The 12662-nt window shown below is 41.8% G+C and overlaps 1 protein-coding gene across 4 annotated transcripts in view; it reads left to right on the forward strand.

The window, feature by feature from the left end:
• Positions 1-12662, forward strand: part of Ldlrad4 (low density lipoprotein receptor class A domain containing 4) — a 313620-nt gene that overhangs the window by 46872 nt on the left and 254086 nt on the right. The gene's annotated exons all lie outside the window — the stretch shown is intronic.

Genomic DNA, 12662 nt, shown 5'->3' on the forward strand with positions numbered 1-12662 from the left:
ATAGCTAGAAGCTTAAGCAAGACCATTAAAAATAATATGTCTACACCTCCAGTCCAACAGAATTGACAGTGTAAGCGTGCACACGGCAGTCCTCTTTGGTCTATTCTTAGTGTTCACTTGTGTGCTGTGCACCCCACTCCTCCATCAAGGAGGCATCTGCATACCTTGATGCTGGATCTTCCAGAAGCATCAATCACAACGGGCTCTTGCTGCTGTCAATTTGAATGTACGTTCCTCAGAAAGTTGAATCTGGCTGCCTGCTGCCCTATGATCCTACCTGTGCCCTGTGGTGCTTTGTTAGGGAACTCATTTGTGCTTCACATTTCCTGGGAGCTGGTTAGAAACACAGAGCCTTAGGGCTCGCTGCAGACTTACAGAAGTCCAACTGGCCTTCTCTGGTGTGCAAACTTGAGCTTATGCTAAGCCTACCGGAATGACCATTTACAAGCTATTAAGCTGTGAAAGCCAAGGCAGTGATGCTGAGGCAGTAAAATGTGCTTTCGTTAAGCTATTTCAGAATATTGGATTCCAGATTTATTAGAAAAGTCCACTATTTCAGAATATTGGATTCTAATTTATTAGAAAAGTCCATGCACAGATAGTGTAGGTGAGTGAGTTTTGTTTGGCTCTCTGTTTTCTGGGTAGTTCATGAGTCTTGCAAGACAAGGCTAGAAATAACAGTCAAGTTTACAGGTAGGCCAGAGCTTATTTGACTCTGAAGGTAGAAATTCATTGACTAGGAAATTGTTTCAATAGATTACAACTGGCACAGAAGTAAGGGCCTACAATCAAAGATGGAATGTCTTTTAGACTGGAGGGTTAAGCATGTCTAAACATTACGCTTGGATGTTTGTGTATATATTTAATATCACAATCCTATATGAATATGTGGGTACACATGTCTGTTGCATACATCACCACTAATGATCATGGGTTCGTTCTATTTTGAGATCAGGTCTGCTATCTTACTAAGGTGTCAAGGTTTGGACTCTTAGGTGTTGGAAGCTTTGTACTTTGAGGTTTCTCCTGAGGTTTCTCTTCTAGGAATGCCAGCTATGCTGGCAGTGAGGGAGGGTGCAGAGGAGGGATGGAACCCGATCTAGTGGGACAGTCCCAAGAAAGCCTGAAAGGGGTGTGTGCAGATAGCTGAAGAAGTTGAGTAGGATGGAGAAGATTAATTGGAACAGCTCCTAGAATCACCAGTGTGATCAGCCAGTTCTCTGTGATCCATACATGTGCTGCCATGTACAGCACTTAAGTGCATGACTGTTTATGACAGAACACAAAGGTACCATGGTCTCTTCCTACTCCTTGTAGGGACTTGAAAGGCAGATATGCTGTCTTCATCGGTAAGGTCTTGAATCTTAGGTTGTAATTGGCTGGAAAGCATTCTCCATTGGGCTTGAAGGTCACTTAAACAAAGCCATCCATTTCTGGTTATTATGTTTAAGGCTATCTTTCTAGATTCATTAAAAACAAAACAAAACAAAACAAAAAAAAAAAAAAAAAGAAACTGCTTTCATTTGCTCTCACATGTGTTGCTCTGTTTAGAGTCACAGAAGACTGGTCTTGGCAGTGTGTCTGTGTGCCTCTGCATGCTAGCATGTGTGCAGCAACATGTTATTGGGGCAGGGTTTGGGAGTGCCCCAGTAACACGTAGCTGTTCCCAGCACTATGGAATCACCTGAGGGTGGCCTTGTTCTGTTTTCCTCTTAATGGCTTCAAGGGTGGGGTTTCTGAATGTTCCTGGATAAAAATACTAAAGCCACAAGGGCAAGGGGGGACAGACATTGGGCTGCTGTTTTCATAGGGCAGATGGCCTGCTTTTTCCTCAATGAAGGATGCCGGTTGAATGGAGAGGATCCAGGGAGGCTTCAGCATGAGGCTTCTGTCTTCACACACTTTGTAGGAGTCTGTCTGGTCCTGTGTCCAGTGAAGCGTGTGGTGCCCTGGCTGCAATAGGTCCAGCTGTAAGTGTTGCTGATGGTTGTCAGGTTTTTGAAGCAAGTGGGCACTGTGGATACCAGGGAAAACCTGAATCCTGTGCTCTGAGTCCCAGGAGAGACAATTTGTTACAGTGACTGTTAACTGTTCCTTTTTTTCTTTCTGGTGGCAAAATGGGACATTATTGTATCTGCTTTGAAGAGGCCCTTCATTTCTATCTGAAGAAAAAAACTCAACCTAGACCAAATAGGTGATGCATCTGGCTTTTGGATCCCTCTTGATCTCACTCCTCAGGTTAGTGCCTGTTACCCAGTGCAGCCACATTGTACATTAATATACATTAATGTATATTACACATACAATGCATTATTAATGTATATAATAGTGGAATAAATATCAGAACATAAAAATGGTTGCCTTTGTTTTCTCTAGAAACAGGTGTTCAGACTTGTAGCCAATAGTGAGGATGCATGGTCAGCTGTACCAGCATGGCCAGCACACTAGATGGGAGCTCTGAGCAGGGAGGCAGTTGGAGTATTTCCTGCTGCTCTGAGACATGGACCTCTCTGGCTGCTGGCTTCTTCCCGAGGCAAAGCGTAATGTGAGAGCACTCACTGAACAGCATTTGGGCCTTAGACAAGTTGAACCTATAATTAATATTTCTCAACGTTCATTCACTCTGAAATAATGCAGCCCTATGAGGGAAAGCTGGTGAGCAGCTGTTCTGGACCAGTTCAGAAAGATGGCTTCAGTCAAGAGGGTATAGCACATGTGGACTCAGCAAATTAAGTCATTGCATACATGCTTCTGTTTCTGGCACAAATCCAGGTGTGTGGCTGTGTCTGAGATGGGGTGCTGGATCCATCTTTAGTTCTGGATCCATCTTTAGTACTTCTGAAGAAACAAAGGTTTTGGTAAGGACACCTCTTTTTTTTCCTTAATCTTCCTGTGACACTAACGATTCTGGAAATTGCCTCCCCCCTCATCCCAAGTTCTCTTGTCTTAAGGCTTCGCTGTATCCTAAAAGGTTCTACTTCATGAGACTTGGTCATCAGCTAGAACAATTCTCATTCCAGAGCAAGGAAGGAAGTCTCCTGCTAGATTCCTCTTAATCTTCCTCTAAAAGTTATATCTTAATGATGGAGTGAGAATAAATTTCTGGATGACTCAGGGGATAAGAACACTTACTGACAAGCCTTCTAACTTGAGTTCCATCCTTGGGACATGCATTATGGAAGGAGAGAGCCAGTCCCTACAAGTTACCCTATGACTGACACATAAACTGTGACAAGCTCACCCTCCCCCATCCAGCCTGACAAGTATGGGGTAATCTCAGTTCTCAGGAATCAGAGGCAGGAGGATCACCAAGTTTAAGACTAGTCTGATTTTTAGAGCAAGATGCAGACCAGCCAAAGCTATCCTGACAGACCAAAACCCAAACAACAAACATAAGAGAGCAAAACAAAAAACAAAACAGAAAATGCACCAAACCAGACTAAAACTCAGAGCTGTCATAACTACAGAGGTAGAGCATTTGCCTTTTGTGTGTGAGGTCCTGGGTTTTGCCTGAGTACTGCCAAGAAATAAACAACAGAAAGGTAAGGGAGACTGGGGCTCGCTTCTCTTTGTTGCTTTTGTATTCTTCCTTTCACTCATCTTTGTCTTGTGGCAAGAAAAGCCCTTGCCACCTGTTAATTTTCAGGCATACCAACACATCCTGAGTGTTTCTTGTGCCTCACAGGCGCTCCTGCCCACAAACATGTCGGGAACATGTCTTTCAGGAGATGGTTTGGGGTTGGTGAGATTATCAGCCCCACAGACCCGTATTTTATTACGTTGGAAAGCCACGTGTGGATTCCTCAAATACTTTGAGCAGCAGGGTATGCAAACGAGGAGCCCAGCCAGCACTTCCTGTGAATGGCTGTGGTGATTCTTTGTTTCTTTCTCTGAAGCTTGATTTCCTCTGTAAAGATGTAGTAGTCATGCTTAGTCTTTTTGCATGGAAGCACTGGGTTTTGTGTCGAGTGTGCTCTAGGAGATCCTGGAAAGGCATGCATTCTCTAGGAGGGAAGGGGAGAACCTGGGTAGGTATACGGACTGCATTCTGACCTGGGACCTAGCATCTTTAGTAGAAGGCCCTTTCTTCCTCTGTGGGGATGCTGGGTCCATGCCAGCTCACCACCTGCCTCCTCCATTAGAGGATCCTAATCTGTGGGTTATTGCTGTTTTCACAGCTAGAGAGGGGCCCAAGAGAGTTGAAGTTATGTCGGGAAGAGGTGAGTTTGTTGAAAATTCTCAGCCCTGTGTTAACAGAACTGATGTTTTTAGTTTTTCTTGGCTTGGGTGTGAGGATACTGATATCTGAGAGGAGAATGTTCATGTTTACTGAGTGATTTATGAAGGACTGGGAATATGTAGTAAGTTCCCAAGTATAGAGTTTTGGAGACTGTGATAGGTTTGCGTTTTCACTTCGAAGCACTTTGAATTTAACTATATTAAAATCAACCCTTTCAAAAATCTACAAGAGATAGAACTTAAGTCATGGTTATTTTTTTTATCATAAAAATATAATCTTTAACTTGAGGGTAATGGAACACTGAAAATATTTATGCATTCAACTTAAACATATTTTTACTATTTTGTGTGTGTGTGTGTGTGTGTGTGTGTGTGCAAGTGTGCGCATGCCCTGGTGTGTATGTGGCAGTCACAGCATTAGTGTTTGGGCATCGATTCTCTTCTTCCATTGTACGTTTTGGATATTTAATTCAAGTTGTCAGGCTCATATAATAAGTGCTTTTACCCTCTGAGCCATCTTGATGGCCCTGTATTCAACTTTATTTTTTGTCTTTTCAAAAAAAAAAGAAATTAACATTTATTTATTTATTTTGGTGTGCGTATGTGTGTTGGTAGGCATATACCACAGTGTGTGCATGCGTGTAAGCAGGATCCACACAGGCTACACATTGGGCACCAGATCATGCGAGAAATTACAAATGTCTACTACGGGACTTATGGGGAAATGCAGACTCACGAATACAGGACAAAGTGGAAGCCACAGTCCAGCTGTGTGTCCTGCTGTTCTGCCCAGAGGAGTGCTTCTGCTCTGCCTGCCCAAGAGACAGCAACTATCTGCCCCTTCCTTCCTTGTAAGAGGTCATCTCCACAAACCAGAAGCCATACCCTAAGGCCGGTACCCCAAGTCCATTGGCAGAATGAATTCCCTCAACAGAAGATATCTTGTGGCTGTTGGTTCTCTTTACACTGGTTGGGTTCTGGGAACCAAACTTAGGTAATACAGCTTGTCAGCAAGAGCCCTTTACTGATCATCTCACCAACCTTGAAACCAGCTTTAAAACAGAATTGAACCACAATTGTAGTTAAAAGCTTTAAGAACGGTCTGTTTTAAAGGGGTTTCTAAACTAGTTCAAGAGGCTGTATGTATGTTGTTTTAGAATTACAACCAGGTCATTTGGCTCTCGGGGTTTTGTCATTTTGTTTGGGAATTAAAGACTTACTGATGGCAAAATAAAAATTGAAAATGAATCCTAAGTCTTACTTTGGACTTTTTCTTGGGGGAACTTTTGTTTTTAGCCTTGTGCTGTTAGATAATAAAATGCCAGAGATGATATTTGACAAAAGTTTGGCCAACTGCGTACATTTATTCTGGCCACACACATACCCTCTCTTGTCTTCCTCCAGCATACACCGAGCCCCATTTCTCCCACTGAGTTCCCACCCCCCATTTCAAGTTTTTTGTTTTGTTTTTGCTTTGTGGTCCACTGGGTGTGGATAGGGCCACATGATTGGGAGTGGGTGTGAAGCCATCCACTGGAGAATGAGTAAGCTCTCACACACCTGAAGACAGGGAGTTCCTAAAATGTTTTGTTTAGAGAGTCCTTGCTGTACTTGTATATTGAAGCACACTTCCTCCTTTTTGCCTCTAGCAGTTTCAAAGTACCATGTCTTACTTACATCAAGGTCCTTGACTGGGTGGGAGTTGAGTTTTATTCTTCATGTTGATATCCAGTATCCTGGTACCATTTGTTGAAGATGCTGTCTTTTCTCCTGTGTGTATTTTGGCATTTAAGAACCCTCTATCCTATTCCATTGATCTGTGTATCTGGTTTTGTGCCACTCTCCTGTTGTTTGTTACTGTGACTCTGTACTGTAAGCTGAAATCAGGTATGGCTGTATCTCCTGCAGCATTGATTTGCTCAGGATTGCTTTGGCTAGCTTTAGTCTTTTGAGCTTCCCTGTGAATTTCAAGATTCCTTTTTGTCTTCTGTCTGTGAAGACTGTTTGTCCCCAGAACTTTCACTGAGATGCATAGAATTTGTAGATTGCTTTTGTAGATTTTTATAATATTAATTCTTCTGATCCGTGAGTATGGGTGATCTTTCCATCTTTCATTGTCTTCCTTAGTTTCTTTCTTCAGTGTCTTGGTTTTCACTGCAGAGGACTTTGTCCCCTGGGTTAGGTTTATTTTCAGGTATTTTATTCCTTTGGTGGCTATTGTGAACAGGATGTCTCTATAAATTCTTTTTTTTCGGTGTGCTTATCTTTGGTGTATAGAACAGTTACTGACTTTTGTGTGTTAATTTTAAATCCTGCAGCTTTGCTGAATGTGTTTATCAGCTGCAGGAGTTTCCTGGTGGAGTCTTTCTGCATGCCTAGAGGCCTATCATCTGCAAATAGAAATACTGCTTTTTCTGTCTGTATCCTCTTTATTTCCTTCCCTGTCTTACTGCTCAAGCTAAGACTTTCAAGGACTGTATTAAAGTAGAAGCAGGAGGAGAGGACACCCTTGTGTAAGCTGGATGCTTTGAATTTTCCCCCGCATTTAGCAAGGTGTTGTTTATAAATCAGTCATATATAGTCTTTATTATGTTACAATGTGATCCTCCCATCCTTTTTTATCATGAAGAGATACTAGGTTTAGCCAAAGGATTGGGGGGTGATCATGAGCTTCCTGAAATGAAGCCAGCCTGATCATGATGAGTGATCTTTTCCATGTAACCTTGAATTCTGTTTAAAAATATCTTATTGTGAATTTTTAATCTATGTTCATCAAGCAATTGAGCTGTTACTTTGTAAATTTTTTTGTGGTATCTTTATCTAGTTTTGCTGTCAGAGTAATAGTGGCTTTGTTAAGAGTTTGAGGCCACCTTTCCCTTTCTATTTTATACTTAAGTAGTATTAGGGTCATTCTCTGAAGGGCTGAGAGAATTCTGTAGGGAATTCATTTGGTCCATGCATATTTTAGTTGGGAGAATTTATTAGCTGCTTGAATCTCCTTATTGGTTATAGATTTATGACTTCCATTGGCATCATAATGTCTACCTTGACATGTGTAATTTTATTAGGATCCTACAAATTTTGATAAATTTGGCTAAGGGGTTTGTCAGTCTTTTTTTTTCTTTTCATAGAAACAACTGTTTAATTTTTTTGGCATTTTTCACTTCTATTTCATTTATTTTCATATTAATTTCTGCTATGGTCTTAATGTTTTTTTCATATATATGTATGTGTGTGCATAATATATATGTATATACATTTTCATATATTTAGGATTTTAATATACTCTTGATGAATTCCTTTGGTGAGCATGAGGTGGTCTATTCTGACTAATTTAGATATATAGTCCATTTTGTCAGATTTGACAATGGCTACGCATGCTCTTCCCTAGTTCCATTTGCTGAACTTTTACCCTTGGGTTGTGTCTATCTTTGATGGTAAGCAGTGTTTCCTGGAGACAGTAAAAAGACGAATTCTATTTCTAAACCATTCTGTTAGTATAGGTCTTTTTGATGGGGGAATTGAGACCATTAATTCAGTTATTATTGAAAGATGTGATTTAATTCTTATGTGATTTAATTCTTGTCATTTTGTAGCTTTTGTGATGCTTTCTTAACTTTGTTTTCACCAGTTGTCCTGGTATTTCCTCTCTGTGGCCTTTGGGTATGTCCCAAGTTCTTTGAATATGTCTGTGGAGCTGGATTAGTGGTCATAAACTCCTTTAGTTTATTTTTGTCATGGGAAGTTTTTTTTTTCTCCTCCAATTATGATAGTTTTGTTAGGTATAACAGCCTGGGTTGGTAATTGCTCTTCTGGATTTAAAAATTTCTGCTGAATAATCAGCTGCTGATTGGGTTGGTCTATGTGACTTTGCCCTTCTCCTGTGTGGTTTTCAATATTTTTTATTTATTCTAGGTTTTAGTGCCTTAGTTGTACTATGTCATGGGGTGCTTCTTTTGTGGTCTTTATGTTTCTTGTACCTGGATGGACCTCTCTTTCTCTAGATTTGGGAAAATTTCTTCTGTGATTTTATTGAAAACACTTTCTATGACTTTGGAAGAATTCTTCTCCTTATATCCCAGTGATCCATAGATGTGGTGTTTCCATGGTATCCCAAAGCCTTCCCATACTCTGTTCATACATTTATCATTGACCTTGAACTAATAATCTAATTATTTTACCTTGCTTTCAAGCCCTAAGGTTTTATTCTCCACATGATCAATTAATTCTATTGGGGAGGCTATCTGTTGAGATTTGTATTCCAATGATGAGGCTTTTGTTTCCATCATCAGTTTGGCTTTGCTGTAGCAATTCTCTCTTTATTGAATTCTATTTTCATATTTTGAATTGACTTCTTCATTTGATTCAGCTGTTTGTTTTTGTGCTCTTGGAATATGCTCGTGTCTTTGAGTTGTTCGAATCTATTTATATCATTCCTTTGAATTCTTTGTCTGGCAGTTCTATGTCGCTCTCACTGGGGATCATTACTGTGGGATTGGTAACTTTTGGAAGAGACATTTTGTCTTTTTTTTCTGTGTGTGGTTTATGTTTCTGCACTGAGACTTTTGCATTGGAAGTTAGTTGCTTGTGCGAGTTTTTCTTTCCTTCCTCCTTTTCTACCTCACTTCCTCTCTTTTTTTTCTTCCCAAGTTATCTTCTTTGCATGGAGGCAGATGCAAAGTTCAGAGAGCACTATGTCAAGGTCAGGTCTAGCTAGCTCTGTATTCACAGCCTCTGATGGGGATTTCAGGTCCCCATATACCTGTACAATCTTCCCCAGGGTCAAAGTCAGGAGCGCTTCTCACCTCTGCTTTGTGTTATGGGTCCTCTGTTCCTCATCTCTGGCCTGCTCCCTGTCCCCACAGCCCTTGCTGGATTTCTGGGCCTTTGTGTGCCCTTGGGCACCTTTCTTTGGGCTAGGAGTGGCCCCTTCACTGTCTCTTCCATCCCCTCTGCATTTCATATGCATGCCCCCTGGCCTAGATCAGGTCCAGCTCCCCCTGCACCTCTACTCCGTTTCTCTACACTTTAATCTTCCCATTTTTTGAGAGACATTTCTCAGCACTGTCTCAAGTTCACAGGTGAAATTGTGAGGTTAAATACCTTTCAACCTATTTTGAAATTAGATTTGAATCTTTGAACTCTGCTTTGAAGTATTGAACCCATTCAGTTGCTATGGCTTTATTGTATTATGTAGAATTTGACTAATCATAATTTGTAGCATTGATAATAAAAACCCAGAGGCAGACATTGGGGTTAAAACTGAAGATCTGAGAAGCAAAGGGGCCAAATACTAGAGAGTTCTCACCTCTACTAATGCTCAGACTGAAGGGATGATCCACCAAACCTCAGACTGCTCTTATATTTCTCTCTAGTGCTGGGATTAAAGGTATGAGCTCTGTCTCTCTTTTAGAGTTATTTACTCTTCCTGTTGCCTTGAACTCAGAGATCCAGCTGCCTTTGTCTACTGAGTGCTGGGATTAAAGGTGTGGCCACCACTACCTGTCTTCCATGGCTAACTAGTGGCTAACTAATGACTTAGTGTGTGTGTGGCTAACTAGTGGCTTAGCTCTCACTCTGATTTTCAGGCATGCTTTGTTAGATCATAAACAAAATACCACCACAATAATTGTTGAAATTAAAAATTAACCCCAAGGGGTGGCTGAGCATGAAGCCTAGAGCGTGAGCTCCAGTGTCCACATAAAGATGCTGAGCATGGGGTGGTGCTTAAAGTGCCAGTGCTGGAGAGGCAGAGGCAAGAGGACCCTCAAGGCCCTCAGGTTGGCCAGGCTCACCTCAGTGCTGATTTTCAGACCAATGCAAGTACCCGTCTCAAAGGAGGTAGATGACTTTCTGAGTATGACGCCCAAGGTCGTCCTCTGCCTCCAGTATGCAAATCCCTGCCCACAATACACTCACACACACAGCCACACATTTGAAAAATAAGTTAAAGACCTCCTGTCAGTTCAGGAGACTGGCAACGTAGTTCTTTTCCTGTAGGGGTGTCATTGTCATAGCCGTGTTAGAAAAATTATTCACATCCGATGGATGAGGCAGTTAACATGCATTTAATATGTAAATATGTATTATGTGTATACATTATTACATGTATTTGTCTTATATTTCTGAATAGCAGTTTATTTTTATTTTTTTAAATAAACTTGGTGTTTTAAACCAGAACACTTACCTATTTTCTCAGTTTCCATGGCTAAGCTGGCTGGCTGGTACTCCCCTCAGCTCAGGGCTCATGGCGCTGAAGTTACCATTGTTGATAGACATTGCTCTGTGCGGGAAAGATCCAAGCCTGTTTGTGTGGCTGACAGAATGGAATTTCTTGTAAATGTAGGACTGATGTCCCCTGTTCCCTTGTTTTTTTGCCATTGAGGATCACTCTTGGGTCCTAGAGGCCACTTCAAGTCTGTCCATGAGTCCCCAGTCCCTTTTTGGCAGCCTGCTCCTCCCACACTAGTGAGACAGACTCTCACTCTTCAGTTACAGTTCAGGAATCTTATATAAGGAGAAAAGATGAAAGGCTTGCCACCCTGTCCTAGATTCTGTAGGTCCCAATAGCAACAGGAAGGAGATGAATTAAAACAGGGAGGTGGTTAGTTCATGTATTTGGGATAGACCCCCCCAAAGGAATCTCATGGGGGTCATTATCATCCCTTTTTATCTGGATACCTGTGCATTGGTTGAATATTGGGGAGTGACATATGGCAGGAACACGATTTGAGGGACAAGTCTCTTGGAGGGTACACAGCGACACGCAGATGACACAGATGGCCGCTTACTCTACCTTGGACAGAGTGTCCTCCATCCTGGCAGGCTGGATGCTGAGAAGTATCTGTTTCACCAGAAGCAGTGCTTTACTGGAGATTGCTTCAGGAGGCAGTCACTGGATGAGACACAGGATGGGTGCCACACAGAGAGTGCACTCATTCACTTGGGATCAGGGTGATGGTGATACATGGTGGGAACCAGAAAACACAAGGAACACTAAAGATGCCTTACTGTCAGGACAGAGGACACAGAAAGACAGCCTTGTGGATGTAATCACAGGCATTAGCTTTCTAGCTGGAGTTTCACTACTACCCAGAATTAGATATGTATTGCCAAGCAGGGATGAGGTACACTTGAGTTTGACCCCTTTTACTGTTGAAGAGTAGGTACACTGAGCTATCACAAGGTAATTTGGGTTGTTAAGAAACAAAAATGGTCTTTTCAGCAGACTACAAGAAAGGCTGTTTTAACAGTAGCTTTGCCTTGAGTCTGAGGCTAGCCCTACGTTATAAAGGAAGATTTATTTCAGAGAGGTGGGCACAGACACACAGACACACACACACAGAAACACAGACACACACACAGACACACACACACAGACACACACACACAGACACACACACACAGACACACACACAGACACACATACACACACACACACACACACACACACACACACACGGGAGGTGGGGAGGGACAGGGTGCCCAGAGTGATAACTGGATGGATTTAAGCACTTGATGCATGCATAGTCTGAGAACTGAGTTTGGCCCCTATATCCATAGTGGAGAGAGACTCCAGGAAGTTGTCACCTAACTCCTACATACGTGCCATGGCATGCAGCATGTGCCTGCAGTCACTTAACATACATGCAACAACAAAATATAAGTAAAATTAAAGAAGTCTTGTCACAGACAAACCTACTTGTCTGAATTTCAGAGGACAACAGTCCAAGGTACAGCCAGTTATTTGTGACTTCTCCTTGAAGAAAAGGTTTCTGTAGCTGGAGGGACAAGTGTGTGTCTTTTGACGTAAAGATGAGAACTTGCTGCATGCATCCTAGGAAAGACTCCAGTCATTCTCTCTTTTCTCATGTTATACTTAATGCTTATGTTTGTATTTTCATTTTATTTATTTTGATATTTGTGCCTCTTATTGTGACAGTTCTCAAATATTTTTTTTTTTTTTTTTTGGAACTTGGGTTGGGGTAAGTTGAAAGAGAGAAATCAAGAATCAGCTCACTGAAATTCTTTGTATTTCTTCTAGAGCTTCAGGCTCTGTGTTTGCAACATCAGGTCTCATTCTCCCATTAGGCTGTGTTTTGTGTAGCTCAAAGGTGAGCAGAGTGGAATGTTTGTGATGGTACTGGCCAGTCACAGGTGGCTGGCTATCCATGCTATTGTTTTCCATTTGTGTGTCAGTGTGCTTATTTTGTAAACTTGGGGTACATGGAGGTAAAAGGTTTAGGTTGTAACTGCCATTTAGATGGTAATTACATGTTTTGGTACCGCTGACATCTTTAGTCCGAAGTTAGATTCAGGGCCAGCCCTGGTGGAGTTGGTCAGGGAAGGTGCTACAGGTGCAAGGCTCCTGTTTGCTTTTCCACCAACGATGTCCCTTTACCTCTGTTATGTTGACTCTCTAG

Source organism: Phodopus roborovskii, unplaced genomic scaffold, assembly GCF_943737965.1.
Source record: "Phodopus roborovskii unplaced genomic scaffold, PHOROB, whole genome shotgun sequence".
NCBI lineage: Eukaryota > Metazoa > Chordata > Mammalia > Rodentia > Cricetidae > Phodopus > Phodopus roborovskii.